Source organism: Chlorocebus sabaeus, chromosome 3, assembly GCF_047675955.1.
Source record: "Chlorocebus sabaeus isolate Y175 chromosome 3, mChlSab1.0.hap1, whole genome shotgun sequence".
Taxonomy (NCBI): Eukaryota; Metazoa; Chordata; class Mammalia; order Primates; family Cercopithecidae; genus Chlorocebus; species Chlorocebus sabaeus.
The window spans coordinates 52,473,340-52,490,398 of NC_132906.1; the positions used below are offsets into that span (position 1 = coordinate 52,473,340).

The following is a 17,059-nucleotide window of genomic DNA, read 5'->3' on the forward strand; positions in this document are numbered from 1 at the left end:
CCATCTAGGTTTGTGTAAGTACATTTTGTGATGTTCACACAATGACAAAATTATCTACAAACACATTTCTGAGAACACATTTCTCCCAACATTAAGATATGTGTGACTATAGTTCTAATGAAGAAACTGTAGTCTTGGTAAGGAAGTGGTTTTAGATGTTTTCTAGATTATCTTACAGTAACAAGTATTTCCTGAAGCAAACAAGTCATTTTTTGCTTAGTTTCACATACATAGGATTTTATGCTTGGTTTCAATTCAAAGAATGTAAGATAAATTAGAAAAAAAAAAGTAAGAAAATAAGATGTGAGCATTCATACAATCTATTATACTGAATAGTTTTCCCCTGGTGAGCTGTGAAAGAGAATACCTACCAAGAAAAGCATTTCCAATATCGTAGACTATTGGTTCAAATGTTTCCCTTAATGTAGGTGTTGTAAGTATGTAAACAGGAAACATGAAAAAGAATTTCATTTAATTGCAATAGTATAATTAGTATAATAGTATAATAGTAGTATAATAGTATAATAGTATAATATTATAATAGTATATATTATAATAGTATAATAGTATAATTGCAATAGTATAAATAGTATAATTACCAGTTATACAGTAAGAGGGTAATGAAGTAAGAACTTCATTTCAGTTAGAGTTTGTAAGTTGCAAACAGAGTCCAATGTAATCCTTTTAAACAGAAAAGGGAATCTTGTATTAGTTTGCCTACAAAATTTCTAGAAAGACAAAACAAGGTTGAATACTACATTGTTAGCAATGAGGTTGGTGCAACAAGCCCATAGGGCAAATTTGTATGAATTAGAAAAATATTTCCTTCTAAACAAACTCTTTGAATACATAGCTTAGTAAGGGTATACAGCATGATAAATACTATTGCCTGCCATAAACCTATACAGTAACGCAGCAACGCTGGAACAATATGACTAGAAACAGTATCCAAATGTAAATGAGATTGTCCTAATGGAAACGCCATTAAATCACTTCCTGGGAAATACCATTAAATCATTTCCTGGGGGGAAAAAAAAAATGTCTGCTAGATCTTCCCTAAGAGAACTAAACACTTGTATTTATGTTTTCATATAGAGCTACCATATCACATTACTAACTTCTGCTTCCCAAGTTTTATAGAGATATAATACATCTGTTTGGCCTAACTGAGGTCATATGGCGAGTCCTTGCCGTGAAAAAATAGATAATTTTGCTCCTGGATTTCAACCACAATAACAGAGGAATGCTAAGGAGAAAGGATTCAGAGAGGGTGCCAAATGAGCCAATCTGCACAATCTAGCAGCATTTATTCAAAATCCATCCATTGAGAGCCTGCTAGCACTCAAACACTGTACCAGAAATATATTTGAAAAGCCTATAATCTAGTCTGTTTTTAACATGTTTTTGGCCAGGTACAGTGGCTCATGCCTGTAATCCCTGCACTTTGGAAGGCTGAGACAGGCAGATCACTTGAGGTCAGGAGTTCCAGACCAGCCTGGGAAACATTGTGAAAACTCATCTCTACTAAAAATGTAAGTAGCAGCTAGTGATGGTGGCGGGTGCCTGTAATCACAGCTACTTGGGAGGCTGAGGCAGGAGAATCACTTGAACCCAGAAGGTGGAGATTGCAGTGAACCAAGATTGCGCCACTGCATTCTATTCTGGGTGACAGAGGGATACTCCATCTCAAAAAAAAAAGTTTTAAATAGGGAAGTTTGAATTATTTACCTCTGTATTTAAGCATCACAAAATAATTATCACAATGTTTGGAGAAATGTTATATGCATCCACTCTTCTCATGTATAGTTGACTATAGTAATGGTATATATTTTAAGCAAATTATTGGAATATTGCAATTGGCTGATGACTGTATATATAATAGAATTTTATTTCCACTTCTATCAAAAGTTTCTCTATTTGAAGCAATACGCTACTTCCAAAAGACTCTTCCTCCTATGCATATAAAGACATAGTTAGGTACTCTGAAATTTTTTAGTGATATTTAGTAATATAGAAATTATAGAATTGATTTGATTCATTGCATACAGGAGTGGTGTATATACAATGCTCTTTTCAACTTTTCCTTATTCTTATCTTGTACTGCATAACTCCATGGGCACATGCTTAGGCTACTGCTTATTTACTCCATAATTTTGCTTATCGTATGTCATATAAATAACCCTTAAAATCCTGGAGGAAAACTTTGAAATACCTTTAAATTATAATAGAAATGTTGATATTGTTTTAATTTATGTAAGATTTCACTTATTGTATTCATTTGTTTTCACACTACTATAAAGAACTACCTGAGACTGGGTAATTTACGAGGAAAAACAGATTTAATTGACTCACAGTTCTACATGGCTGGGGAAATATCAGGAAACTTACAATCATGGCAGAAGGTGAAGGAGAAGCAAGGCACATCTTGAGAGAGTCAGAGAGGGGAAGTGCCACACATTTAAACCATCAGATCTCATGAAAACTCACTATCAAGAGAATGTTATGGCAGAAATCACCCCTGTGATCCAGTCACCTCCCACCAGGTCCCTCCTGGTATTGCATGGGAATTACACATGGAGATTACAGTTTGAGATGAGATTTGGATGGGGACGCAGAGCCAAACCATATCACCCATCTTAAAATTTTCATATGAATAATCACAAAAATACTAATAAAAAGTTACAAAGAACTTGGCTTTTTTCCAGTTTTTTCTATTTATAATCAAAATCTTGTTTGAAAGATGTATATCAGAAATTTGTCATCAATTAAGGACATTTGAAAATATTTTAGTTTTAAAGTTGTCCATTTCTATAACATTAACAAAATTGTCTGAGTGTAGAAATCAGAATATCAATTAAATAACTCTCACCCTAAATTAAAAGTTCTAAACCACCATATATTCTTTTTATACATTTTATAGAAATACACTTTAAAGGTATAACTTCAAGTAATTTGTGTTTTAATTTGAAAAATTTGTGTGCTTTTTTTTTATGTTATCATTCAGTCCTTAAATGTGTACAAACTATACAGGGCTAAGAAAAACATTTAATATATTCACAAAGCTTTTATAGAAAAATATTGATCTCAGATATATTAGTCATTGGATGTCAAATTGTCCAGTATTTTCCAGTTTCTTCATGTTACTATTGTATTTTTGCTTCTTTGACATCTAGCTCAAAGTAATATATGTTGCATTTTGAAATAATTATTAAAATGTGTCCTAGAAGGCCTTTGTAAAACACATTCCTTTTAAATATGATTCCATCTATCAAGCACCATAATTATGTGAATGTGTTCTGAAGAATAACATAAAAATATAATTATTAGGGCATGGTGGCTAATGCCTGTAATCCCAGCACTTTGTGAGGTCGAAGCGGGCAGATCACCTTAGGTCAGGAGTTCAAGACCAGCCGGGTCAACATGGTAAAACTCCATCTCTACTAAAAATACAAAAATTAGCTGGGCCCCTGTAATCCCAGCTACTCAGGAGGCTGAAGTGGGAGGATCACTTGAACCCGGGAAGTGGAGGTTGCAGTGAGCTGAGCCTGAGCCACTGCATTCTAGCCTGGGCGACAGAGCGAGACTCCATCTCAATATATATATATTTTTTCATATATATATATATATATATATATATATATATATATATATATGTGAAAACTATGACTCTGAGTACCCTAACAACATTTTTATGATTTTTAAAAATGCATAGCCATGTAGATTTTCTTTAAATACATATGTAGACAAAGTCAATTTTTGTTTTCATTTTTACTGTTAGTAAGCTCTGTGTATGGGTTTTCTTCTTGTGAGATGGGGAATCTAAATTTTCTGTCGTTAACATCCAGGGAATACAAAATTTGACAATCTATACTAAAGGTTATCATTATAGCCGAAAGATCAGGCAGAGAGTCTTTACAGAAGACTATTCTTAAGGGAAGTTCTGTAAGTAATAGGAATTAATAAAGTGAAGTAAAATCTTGATTGATTTGAAGACTACTGTTCAGGGGCATCACTAGTGAGCCTACCACAAAATTGTTTGAAGGGTTATCAGGGATTAACCAAAAGAGGCATTATTAAATTTGCTTAGCATCATTCACTGACACATCTGCATAGATCCTTCAAGTTCATCTTAGTCTACAGTGATCAGTACCCTTCAAATGATTTGTTTATAGTTAACTTTATTAGTTTTTGTAATTTTTAAATTAGTAAGTAGGCTATATTTCAAATTTAGAAAATGTAGATATGTTGGAATATGCAGAAATCACTGCTCACTCAGTTTTAAAAATTTATGTTTTGTTGTTTCTCATCATTTTGCTGCAGATTCCTTACTAGTCAAATATTTACTTTTTAAAGTGACTTAGAAATATTACATATCAACATTCATAATCAATAAACACTTTTTAAAATGTTAAAATGGAAAGTAAATATTAACTTTGAACTAACACCAAAATGCTTAATTTTCTTTTCAATCGGTATTTATTCAGGTGTTTTGTTTGTTTGTTTGTTTGTTTTGAGACAGAGTCTAGCCCTGTCACCCAGGCTGGAGTGTAATTGTGTGGTCTCAGCTAATTGCAACCTCTGCCTCCCGGGTTCAAGTGATTCCACTACACCTCAGCCTCTCAAGTAACTGTGATGACAGGCACCCACCACCATGCCCAGCTAATTTTTGTATTTTTCATAGAGACGTGATTTCACCATGTTGGACAAACTGGTCTTGAACTCCTGACCTCAGGTGGTCTGCCTGCCTCGGCCTCCCAATGTGCTGGGATTACAGGTGTCAGCCACTGTGCCCGGCCTGCTTTTTCCTACTTAAAGTTGCTTTCTTACTTTGTATTTAAACTTGTGCATGTCCCAAAGGACTTTGCTTTGTGAGAACTATTATATATTGAAAGACATTTGTTTAATCCCTCACAAAAATATTGGATTAAAAGAAAATCTCATGAAATGTGACTGATGTATTAAAATAAAGTGATTTAAATGCTCTTAAAAAGCAGAAAGAAATTTAAAACGTAAGAGACCTATGGAAAAGAGCAACAAAAAACACTTAGAAATGTAACAGGACCAAAAATAAAGCATATAGATCTGTAATAGTTTAGTATGGCATTAATTGTGTTTTTATTACTCTCAATCTTTCTAAAACTGTTATTAGGAAACTAATGGTTGTACGTAATCAGTATATAGATATAATACTTTTTACATTGCTGAGTTCATTCTGTAGCTACTATTCTATAGTCTAATCTTTCCTTTCTATTTCCTTGCCACTAAATATTTTGATAAGCACTACTTTCAATAATAGATACCACATATATCTCATAACATTATTATTTATTTTTGCTCCCTAAGTCTTAAACTTGGAGCTGAAGCTGAAGATGCCAGTAAGAACAGAAAAATGCCCTGATGACTAGAGATGTTCTCTCTGGCCCAAAGGACCATGAAACAGACAGACTATCAAGACATGAACTTTAAATAGTAACTGCTGTGGTTCAGCTAAACATCACAGAGGAAAAAACGTAAATATTTTATTAGACAGCAGTCTATTTCAATTGATGTATCATGGAAAAATGCTATAACATATATGCATTTTTTTGCTGATGTTATATTCTGATAATTGATATATATATGATATATATATTCTGATATATCAATGGATATACTGAGCTAATGTATAAACAGTTCTTAGGGGTCTTATATTGGCAAAATGCTGTAAAACATAGGTTTTCATTCCAATTTGCAATACATGAGTATGTTATCAGAGGGCAACCTATCAGCATCATGTACAAACTTATCAAACATCTGGTGAACAACTATTGTTGACTTTGGTTGCTAATATGATTGAACTGTCTCCGCTTTTATTCATCGTTTGCCTTCAGTCTGTTCTCTTAATTTTCTTGACTTTAAAAAAAAGTAGTGTTACTTTCATTGCTTTGAGTCATAGCTATCACTTATATATAAATATATTGCATCTTTATTTTCCATTTAATTTTTATTGCTTATTATATAAAAAGGCTTTTTACAAATTGTTTTTGGTAGCTTACTGAAAATTTTTAATCTCTCTAACCCCTCAAGAGTACATTAGCAGTATATATATATACACACATACATATATATATCTCCATATATATATCTCAACCTAAAATATCATTGGCCAACTGATATATGTTATAATAAAGTAGAAAAGTAGTTTGGAGGTACACTAGTTGCCACTTATCTACATGGTATATGTTCTAAAACACCCAGTGGATGCCTGAAACCATGGATAGTATTAAACCCTATATACACTGTTTTCTTGTATGCATATATATCTATGATAAAGTTTAATTTATAAATTTAGTACAGTAAAAATTAACAATAAAAGAGAACAATTATAAAAGTATTCTGTCACAATTTCTCAGAAGAGTTGTTCTTACTGTAGATCTTAGCAACTTCAGCATTTTCTTTTTTTTTTTTTTTTTCCTTTCCATATGATAGCAAGAACATTTACTTCCGCACTTAAAGGATTTTGTGGCTTCTCTTTGGCATATCCAAATTGCCAGCATCACTACTTTTGCACTTTGAGGCTATTATGAAGTAAATTGAGGGTTGCCTGAACACATGCACTATAATATTGTAGCAATCAATGTTGTAAACCAAAGGGCTGCTTATTGACTCATGGGCAGGTAACTTAGAGAGCAAGGATATGCTGGACAAAGGGATAATTCACATCTTGTGCAAGACAGAGCAGGAACATGTTAGACTTCATCATGCTACTCAAAAAAGTGTGTAGTTTAAAATCATAAATTGTTTATTTCCAGAATTTTCCATTTAATATTGTCAGAACTTGACTGATTGCAGGTAATAGAAATTGAAAAGTGAAACCACTGACAAGCAGAGACTACTGTACTAGTATATAAAGTTGTAGTATTTTAGCAATCTTCAAAAATTTGTATTATTTTAAAATTGTGAAATATTGGTGTTAAAATTTAAGGAGAAAACATAAGACACTGAAAGATAGAGAGAAGGAAGACTGTCTTTTGTATTTTGTTTTTGCCTCCTAAATCTTGAATTTGGAGTTGAAGAAGATGAAGATGGCAATAAAAACAGACAAAAATTCCCTGACAAAAGAGGTTATCTCTAGCCCAAAGAGACAGCCTATCAAGACATTAACTTTAAATAGTAACTGCTGTGATCCAGCTAAACATCACAGAAAATCTGTGGTTCTACAGTCATCTACATCAGCAAACGGCAAGTGGGAAGCCTTGAATTTCACACGAGGCCACAAAAAGCTTCACCTAATTCCTGCAAGCCTGGTGTCATAAGACCAAGTAGGAATTTAGGAATTTCATTTTCACTGACTGGCAATGGGTACCACATGTGTGATGTCAGTGTTGATAAACAGGGGAAGCCTGGACTACTATCCCTTTTAGCACTAATAAGGTACTTTTGCTCCTCTCTACTTGGGCTGTGTCAGAAGATGGTAGAGAGCCAGGACTCTTCTCAACACTCAGACTTAATAAAGCCATCTCCATCATGGAGCCCGCATAGAGACCAGAAGTCTCAATAGGAACTTCTGTCCAGTAGCAAGGAGGAATTCTCCCATTTTGTATGACAATGGAAACTAAGTAGAGAATTTAGACTACTGTCTTCAACTGGCAGTAATAGAGTGCCCCACTCCTTTCTCCTGTGAAAATGGTGTCAGGGAAAGTAAGGTACAACAGAAAATTAAATGAAGTCTATATTCTTATACTATAATACCCACAATGGAAAATCATTCATTATACGAACAACAGGAAGAAGGAAGATTTCACACTGAATGAAAAAAATCAACTGATGCCAACACTGACATGATAGAAGTATTAGATTTATATGAGAGTAATTTAAAAGCAGCAATGTTAAAATGTTTCAAGGAACAATTATGAATATACTTGAAGCAAAAGTACAAATTGAAAGTTTCGGCCGGGCGCAGGGACTCACGCCTGTAATCCCAGCACTGTGGGAGGCCAAGGCAGATGAATCATGAGGTCAGGAGATGGAGACCATCCTGGCTAACACAGTGACACCCCATCTCTACTAAAAATACAAAAACTTAGCCGGATGTGGTGGCAGGTGCTTGTAGTCCCAGCTACTTGAGAGGCTGAGGCAGGAGAATCCTTTCAACCCGGGAGGCGGAGGTTTCAGTGAGCCAAGATCGAGCCACTGCACTCCAGCCTGGCGATAGAGCTAGACTCCATCTCAAAATAAAATAAAATAAAATAAAATAAAAATAAAATAAAATAAAGAAAAGAAAAGAAAAGGAAAAAAGAAAAACTTTCAGCAAATATATGGAGGACATAAAGAACCAAATGAAGATTATAGAACTGAAACATAAGATACAAAATAAATACAAAAATAAAATGGGTAAGCTTAATAGCAGAAAGGAGAGAAAGAATAGGATTAATGAACTGGAAGATAGAATAATAGAAATTACCCAATCTGGAGGAGAATGGACTGAAACATAACAGAGACTCTTGAACTCGTGGGGCTCTAACAGGAGATCCAGTGTTTATGTGATTGAAATCATAGAAGGAAAGGAAGAGGGAGGTGTTAAGAATTTAAGAAAATGATGGCTGAAACCGCTCCAGGTTGGACTAAATCAATCAATTATTCAATAAACCTACAGACTCACAAAGCTAAGCAAATCTCAGAATAATATCAAGGAAATTAAGGCTAAGAGTAGAGGTTTACATCTGTAATCCCAGCACTTGGGAGGATCACTTAGAGCCCAGGAATTTGAGACCAACTTGGGCAATATAGTAAGACCTTGTTTCTACTAATTAAAAAAAAAAAAAATAGCCAGGTGGGACAGGCACTGTGGCTCGTGCCTGTAATCCCAGCACTTTAGGAGGCCAAGATGGGCAGATCATGAGGTCAGGAGTTGGAGACCCGCCTGACCAACATAGTGAAACCCTGTCTCTACCAAAAATACAAAAATTAGCCGGGTGTGGTGGCGTGTGCCTGTAGCCCCAGTTACTCGGGAGGCTGAGGCAGGAGAATCGCTTGAAAGCAGGAGGCAGAGGTTGCTGTAAGCCGAAATCATACCATTGCACTCCAGCCTGAGAGAGACAGAGCAAGCCTGTCTCAAAAAAAAAAAAAAAAAAAAAAAAAAAAAAAAAAAAAAAAAAAAAAAAGGCCAGGTGTAGTGGCACGCGTGCCTGTAGTTCCAGCTACTCAGGAGACCGAGGAGAGAGAATACTTGAGCTGGGAGGCTGAGGCTACAGTGAGCTTGATTGCATCACTGCCCTCCAGCTTGGGCAACAGAGACCCTGCCACAAATTAAAAAAAAAAAAATTACTGAGGAAGTCTATAATATTTAAATTTCTGAAAATGGAAGACTGTTCAAAAAGTCTTAAGAGCGGCCAGAGAATAGCATCACGCTATCTATAATGGGAAATGCAATTAGAATGACTGGATTTCCCATAGAAACTACTGCCTGAGAAAATAACTATTTTTCAAGTCCTGGGGAAGATGGAATGTGTACACTCAGAAATTAAAACTTTCTTAAATGAAGGAAACCTAAGAGAATTTATTTGCAGATTGATTCTAAAAAATGCTAAAGGGCCCAGGCACGGTGGCTTACGCCTGTAATACCAGCACTTTGGGAGGCGGAGGTGAGCAAATCATGAGGTCAGGAGTTGGAGACCAGCCTGGCCAACATGGTGAAACCCCATCTCTACTAAAAATACAAAAAAATTAGCCAGGCATGGTGACACGCCCCTGTAGTCCCAGCTACTCGGGAGGCTGAGGCAGGAGAATTGGCTGAACTCAGTAGGTGGAGGTTGCAGGGAGCCGAGACAGTGCCACTGCACTCCAGCCTGGGCCACAGATTGAGACTCCATCTCAAAAACAAAAACAAAAACAAAAACAAAACAAAACAAAATGGCTAAAGGAAGTTCTCTAATAAGAAAAGAAACAATAAAAAGGAAAGTTTGGAACACTAAAAAGGAACAAAGACAAACACATGCAATATAGGTAAATAAAATAGAATTTCCTTGTTCTCTTGATTTTTCTAAATCATATACTAAGGGTAAAGTGAAAACTATAACACCACTGTGGTTTGAAATGTTTGTGGAAGAAGTGCTGAACACAATTATAAGTGGGAGAAGGTAAGGGAATGTAGTGAGATGACTCAAACTGATGAAATAGCAGACTGTGATTAGGAATGTAAATCTAATCTAACAGCTAGAGAAACCACTTAAAAGGCTATATGAAAACATCCAAAAATAAGTGAAAATGGAATTCCAAAATATATTCAAGTAACCCAAAATTAGGCAGAAAAAAGTGGAAATTAAAAAAGAAAAACAGAAAACAAGTATGAAATAGCAAAAGTAAGCCTAACATATCAATGATTACATGTAAATGCTCTAAATATACCACAACAAAAGAGAGATTGACAAAACAGATTAAACAACATAGCCCATCTGTATGTTGTCTATAAGAAACACTTCAAATATAACAGTATAGGTAGTTTGAAAATAAAAGGCTGGAAAATATATATCATGCAAATATCAAAGTAAAAGTGGCTATATTAATATCAAATAAAGTAGATTTAAGAACAAAATAAATTACCATGTATAAAAAAAGCACTGCATAATGATAGAAGAATCATTTCACCGAGAAAACATAGCAATCCTAAATATGTATCCACCAAACAGGAAAGCAAAACGTTCATAAAACAACTGATAGAACAGAAAGCATAAATAGACAAATCTACAATTATCAGTAGAAACTAACACTCAGCTGTCAATAATTGATAGGCAATTATACGGATACCTGGCAAGGGTATAGAAGTTAATCTAATCCACCAGCAGAATCTAGTCAGCATTTATCCACAAATTTACACTAAAACAGAAGAATATACATTATTTTCAAGTACCCATGGTACACATTACAGAATGGAATACCAAATTTAAAACAGGTGAAATCATTCAATCACAATGGAACCACCTGAAAACCAACAAAGACAAGCAGACAATCAAGCAAATCAATGAGAATTTCTCCAAACACTTAGAAACTAACCAAACCATTTCTAAGTCATCTGTAGTTTAAAGACATCTCTAGTGAAATTGAAAAAAATACAATGAACTGAATGAAAATGAATATTCAACATTTCAAAATTTATAGGATAAAGCAAAAGCAGTGCTGAGAGGGGATTTTATAGCATTACATACATTAGAAAAATAGAAAAACTCTTAAATCAATCTAATCCCCAACCTGAGGGAAAAAGAGAGCAAAATAAAAACCACGAAAGCAGAAGGAATAAGTAATGAAGTAAGTCATTGAAATTTAAAGCAGTTAAATAATAGAGAAAAATCAATAAAATAAAAATTTGGCTGTTTGAAGAGTTCAATCAAAACTGACTTGTAGCATGACTGACAGGAAAAAAGACATAAATTACCATTATCAGAAATGAAATGGGATTTCACTATAGACCCTGCAGACATCAAATGATAAAAAAAAAAAAAATACTATAACTCTCAAAACATAAATTTGACAACTTAGAATGGACTATTCTTTGAAAAACATAAAACGTCACACTTCACACAATATAAAATAGTTTGCATAGCCTTTAGTACAATAAAAGGAAAATGAATTTTTCATTTGACTCCAAAAAAAAAAAAAAATTCCACAGGCTTAGTTTCACTAGAAAATTATATCTAAAGCTTAAACAAGAATTAACACCAAGTCTACATAATTTCTTCAGGTATTGGAAAAGCAGAAAACATTCTATCTTAGTTTGTTTTCACACTGCTATAAAACCCTGCATGAGACTGGGTAATTTATAAAGCAAAGAGGTTTAACTGACTCACAATTCAGCATGGTTGGGGAGGCCTCAGGAAACTTATAATCTTGGCAGAAGTTTAAGGAGAAGCAAGGCATCTTCTTCACAAGGCAGAAGAAAGGAGAATAAACTCAGGAGGAACTACCAAACACTTACAAAACCATCAGATCTCGTGAGAGCTCACTCACTCTCAGGAGAACAGTATGGGGAAACTTCCCCCATGGTTTAATTAGCTCCACCTGCTCTCTCCCTTGACCTGTGGGGATTAAGAGGATTACAATTCAAGATGAGAGTTTGGGTGGGAGCACAGCTGAAACATATTAACTTCCCAATTTACTTCATGAAGCCAAGATTACCTTGATATAAAAACAAGCCAAAGACAGTACGAAAAACTGAGACCAGAATCCCTAATGAATATAGACACAAAATACCTTATCAAAATGATACTTTAGCCTGGTTTAAGGTGTTGTTGAAGTTTTATACATCCCTCCTAATTTTATAATTCTTTTAGCAATTATTGAAATGTATGCTGACATCTCTAACTATGGTTGTGGATTTGTGTATTTCTTCTTTCAGTTATATAGGGTTTTGCTTCACCTGTTTTTACTCCACCTGTTTTATGTTTGTAATAGTTGCCTGAATCATTAGGACTATTATATCCTCCCGGTGAGCATCCTTAATGCTTCACGAATTGGGGCTTTCCCCTCTGGTTTACGGTAACATGAACACTTTACAATCCTCTCTGAGCTCAGAGGACATTTTCCCTTACTCTTTTTAGGTGGTTCTTTCCCCAACACCTGGTATCGTCCTCACCACAAGTGCTGATTAGTACCTAGCTGAGGACTCCGAGGGAACACTTTGCAGATGTCCAGTGCAGTTCTCTTTTCTCTGTTGTTTTGCCTCATGAATTTCTAGCCACGCTGGCCTTCCTTTACTCCTCCTTTAGCCTTCCATTTCTTCATTTCAGGCAGTTTACTGGGCTCCGCCAACTCTCTTTTATGGCTTAGGTCTGTAATCTTTCTTCAAGGAGTATAGTAGTACAACTAACAGAACTGATTTTGTTTCTTGTTTCTTCCCTCTGAGGTAATATTCCCCTGTGTTGCCTGATATGCAATAACTAAACATTGTTGTTTTATATATTTTGTCAAATTTTTTTTAGCTGCTGTTGTGTTTTTTGGTTTTCATTTATTTCTTTTTCTTTTCTTTTTCTTTTTTCCAGAATGTAGAATAAACCTTTTCTGTTGGGTGCGTGTATGTGTGTGTTTCCTAAACCTTCAAAGCCAGCCATAAATTAAATGTACAGACACAATTAAAATATTGGTTTAAAAAGAAAATAGAGGATGGTAAATATAGGAATCACATCTAGTGTTAGATGAACAACATGTTTTCTCCTTAAAATAATAATTAAAAAATAAGCCTTTAGAAGAGGCAAGGAGGATACGGAAAGGAGGTCTGTGAAAGTTGTTTATTCACTGACTTGTGATTGAGAGCTTGTTTTTTTCCCTCCAATTAAAAAGTCACTTCATGAAAATAAGACTTTCTAATTGTGATTTATCTTTAATTCTTACATGTAAAATGTTTCCTGAGACATTCACGAATACTCTTTAGTTTCCTCAGAGGCGCTCTAATGAATAGGGTAGCCAAGTAGGAGCTATTAGGGGCTCAGTTTTTCAATAAAAAGCATGCCTTCCTTTTCCCTCTCATTTTCATGGTTGGTAGTAGGAGAAAACATATCTATGTACTGAAATAATGTAAAGAACCTATACTGTGGATCCTGGATCATCACATTTGTATATAAATAACATTATACACATGAGAGAGAGTATATTTGATCACATTGACTCTACCAGGACAATAAATAAATGTGAAAGCTTGTTTTTGAAAGCCGCTATAGCTTTAGAGGAAGAGCAGATTTATATTGCCATAAAATTCCTGATATTGACTGAATCTTTCAAATATTAATGATGTTTATACTTCATTTATATGTGATCACCTTATTAGACATCTGCATGTCTGTCCAGATTGAGGGAGTCACATGATTAATAAATCGTTTAATTAGAAAGACATTAGCTATTCCATCACATTAGAGTCCTGATGTTTAATTTACTACAATTAAATGGTCAGTTTATTAAATTTCATAGGATTTAAGATTGCATCCAAGCCTACAGGACTCCAAGTTATTCAATACCTGTAAGTATAGCACCCAAATCAACTTAGCTCTGTTAGCAATCACCTTACTGAGAACTTTACATATATACATTTAATCATCACACACCTGTGATGATTAAATTATAATGGTTAAATTATAATATTCACGTTTTACAGAAAAAATTAACAATCAGTTTAATCTAAAGGCATCTGCCTACACGTGATAGAGAAACCAATCCAACAGTGTAAATGCAAAACCTGTGCACTTTTTCCTGCTTTGTGGTTCACCAGTTCTATCTTATTTCTGCTAATCCTGTTCAAGTGTATAACTGATAACCAAAGCACGAAAGGACAGGATTTAACTGTATTGTAATAAAAATGCTGTAAGACAAACATTCTGCCAAAATGAACTACTTCACTGGATTCCTTGGGAATACGTCATTTCTTCATTTGGCCTGCCCATTTTTATCTTCTTATTATCATACTCTATATTCCTTTACTTCTAATTGAAGGTCTGTACCAGTTTGAGTTTTTAATAAAGCAAATTCTTAACTGAAAAAATGAAATCTTATTTCCTTGCTCTCTTTGCCTATAATTTTTTATAGTGTAATCACAATGTAGTAATAATTATTCATTTATAAATGTGTTTTCCCAAAGGAACCTGAAAAGAAGGGACTCTATTTTCTTTATCGTTGTGTTCTTAACCTCCAGTAGGTACCAAATGGATGGGAGAATGAAAGAACTGATTGGACCATAAATCTAGTGAATGAAGCTATAGGAATTGTAAAAAGCAAGTTTTGATCCCTTCCTTCTTTCTTTCTTTCCTTCCTTCCTTCCTTCTTTCTTTCCTTCCTTCCTTCCTTCTTTCTTTCCTTCCTTCCTTCCTTCCTTCTGTCTTTCCTTCCTACTTTCCTCTCTCTCTATCTCTCTCTCTCTTTCTTAACCACGTCTCATTCTGTCACCTAGGCTGGAGTGCATTGGCGCCATTTTGGATCACTGTAACCTCCATCTTCCAGGTTCAGGCGACTCTCCTGAGTCGGCTTCTCAGGTGGTTGAGGTTACAGGTATGTGCCACCATACCCAGCTACTTTTTTTGTATTTTTTTTGTAGAGACAGGGTTTCACCATGTTGGCCAGGCCGCTCTCAAACTCCTGAACTCAAGTGATCCACCCGCCTCAGCCTCCCAAAGTTCTGGAATTACAGGCATGAACCACCATGCCCGCCCAATGATCATGTACTTTGATAAATGGATTCTGTCACAGTGGGTGTGACAAAGGGGTTTGGGTTGCAGAATCTTCACCTCTTCAACCACCTTTGGTTGCTATGAGGTAATATTATCAAAACAAGCAGAAACACCCAACCCAAATGCTAGTACATATGTAGAAAACATAAAATCTATCTATGGAATTTATTAGCCTCATCTTTGGGTACTCTACTCCTCATTCCAGTGTGTTCTGTCTTGCCTACCTGGGAAACCTTTGGCAAACTTTATTATTTCTCTATATTTACTTCATCAAATCCTATCTCAGTAATAATATAATCATTTAAATCATACACTTAATCGTAGAAGGAGAAGGGTTTGAGGTGAGGAAAAGAAAAAAAAATGGCTGTGAGATTTCAGGACCTCAGAAAGTTGAATTACATAGGAGGTATTAGATGGCAATGTATCAGTGCGTTTTCATGCTTCTGCTGATAAAGGCATAACTGAGACTGGGTAATTTATAAAGAAAAGAAGGTTCAATGAACTCACAGTTCCATGTGGCTGGGTAAGTCTCCCAGTCATGGCAGAAGGCAAAAGGCATGTCTTACATTGTGGCAGGTAAGAGACAATGAGCACCAAGAGAAAGGGGAAACACCTTATAAAACCATCAGATCTTGTAAGATTCATTCACTACCATGAGAACAGTATCAGAGAAACTGCCCCCCATGATTCAATTACCTCCCATAGGGTCCCTCTCATAACACATGGAAATTATGTGAGCTAAAATTCAAGATGAGATTCGGGTGGGGACACAGCCAAACCGTATCAGACAGCAAAGTATCATTTCCAGTTTCTAGTTTCCCTAAGTTACCCCACCTTCAAGAAAAGGTGAAATGTGCCTATTGCTTAGCTAACCTTCTCTTTTTATTGTTTACTTAATGTTATGTTTTCTTTTAAGTCTAGTCAAGTGAAGCAGTGGGAATAGAGAAGGGATCTTCTTTCTAAATATCTCTTCCCTGACCTCAGGTTGTTTATCAGTTTTTTTTCCCCTGAATACTCTAAATCTATTCTTAGGAAACCATCCAATGAAGTTGCTCTAGAACAGTAGTGCTCCAGAATTATCACATGCCAAAATCATCTGAGAACTTTTCATCTATCTGTCTGTCTATGTATCTCCTTATCTATTCATTATCTTTACCAAACTTTGAAGAGGTTTCTTTTGGATTATGGGCCCTTGAACTCCCTTTTCATATGGCATGTTTAGAAAACTTGCAGTTATAAATTATTTCCCTGTCCCATTGACATACAAATCCTTTTTAAAGTCTCTCAACAGTTTTACAACTCAGGAGTATCAAGGACTTAAGTTCTCAAGGCCTTAAGAGCCATCTCTTTAAAATATAATCACCTAGGAAGATAGTGTCTGTTTCCTAGTACCCTTGGGAGAATAGGAGATTAACTTTGGTGAGTTTCTTTGCTACAAAATTTATGACATTCTGTCATACATATATGGGAAATTTACTTTTCCTTTGGGTAAATCCAATTAACAACCATTAGGTGGCTTACCGTTCTTCTGGATCCAGCTCTTAAATATGTTCTTTGTTTTAGTGAAGCTGAGTTCAGTTTCCCTCCTAACTTGAAATAGCCTTGAATAAAGTATTTTTTTACTTGTTTAACTCAGTTGCAATTTTTGCTTTGACACTGTCTTTCTACACCACTGCCTAATTCTTCCTCAAATTTTTAACTCCACAGGACTGGATCTGGTCATCTGTGTGTTTTTAAAAATTCTACACTTGTTCTGGTGAGTATCTAGGTTGGCCAAACATTGATTTATACATTAGAAAAATTTAAATATGCTGGGTAAAGATACATACGCATTTCATGCTTTATAAGTATAGTATGAATGTAAGCATGTTCTG

The 17,059-nt window shown here is 35.1% G+C and overlaps 1 protein-coding gene across 1 annotated transcript in view; it reads right to left on the bottom strand.

Moving 5' to 3' along the window:
- KLHL1 (kelch like family member 1) overlaps positions 1 to 11,974 on the bottom strand; it is a 790,359-nt gene extending 778,385 nt beyond the window's left edge. The window contains exon 1 of the mRNA XM_038007727.2: positions 11,823 to 11,974. The gene's annotated coding sequence lies outside the window, so the exon portion shown is untranslated. The remainder of the gene's footprint in view (positions 1 to 11,822) is intronic.
- Between the last annotated feature and the right edge of the window lie 5,085 nt (positions 11,975 to 17,059).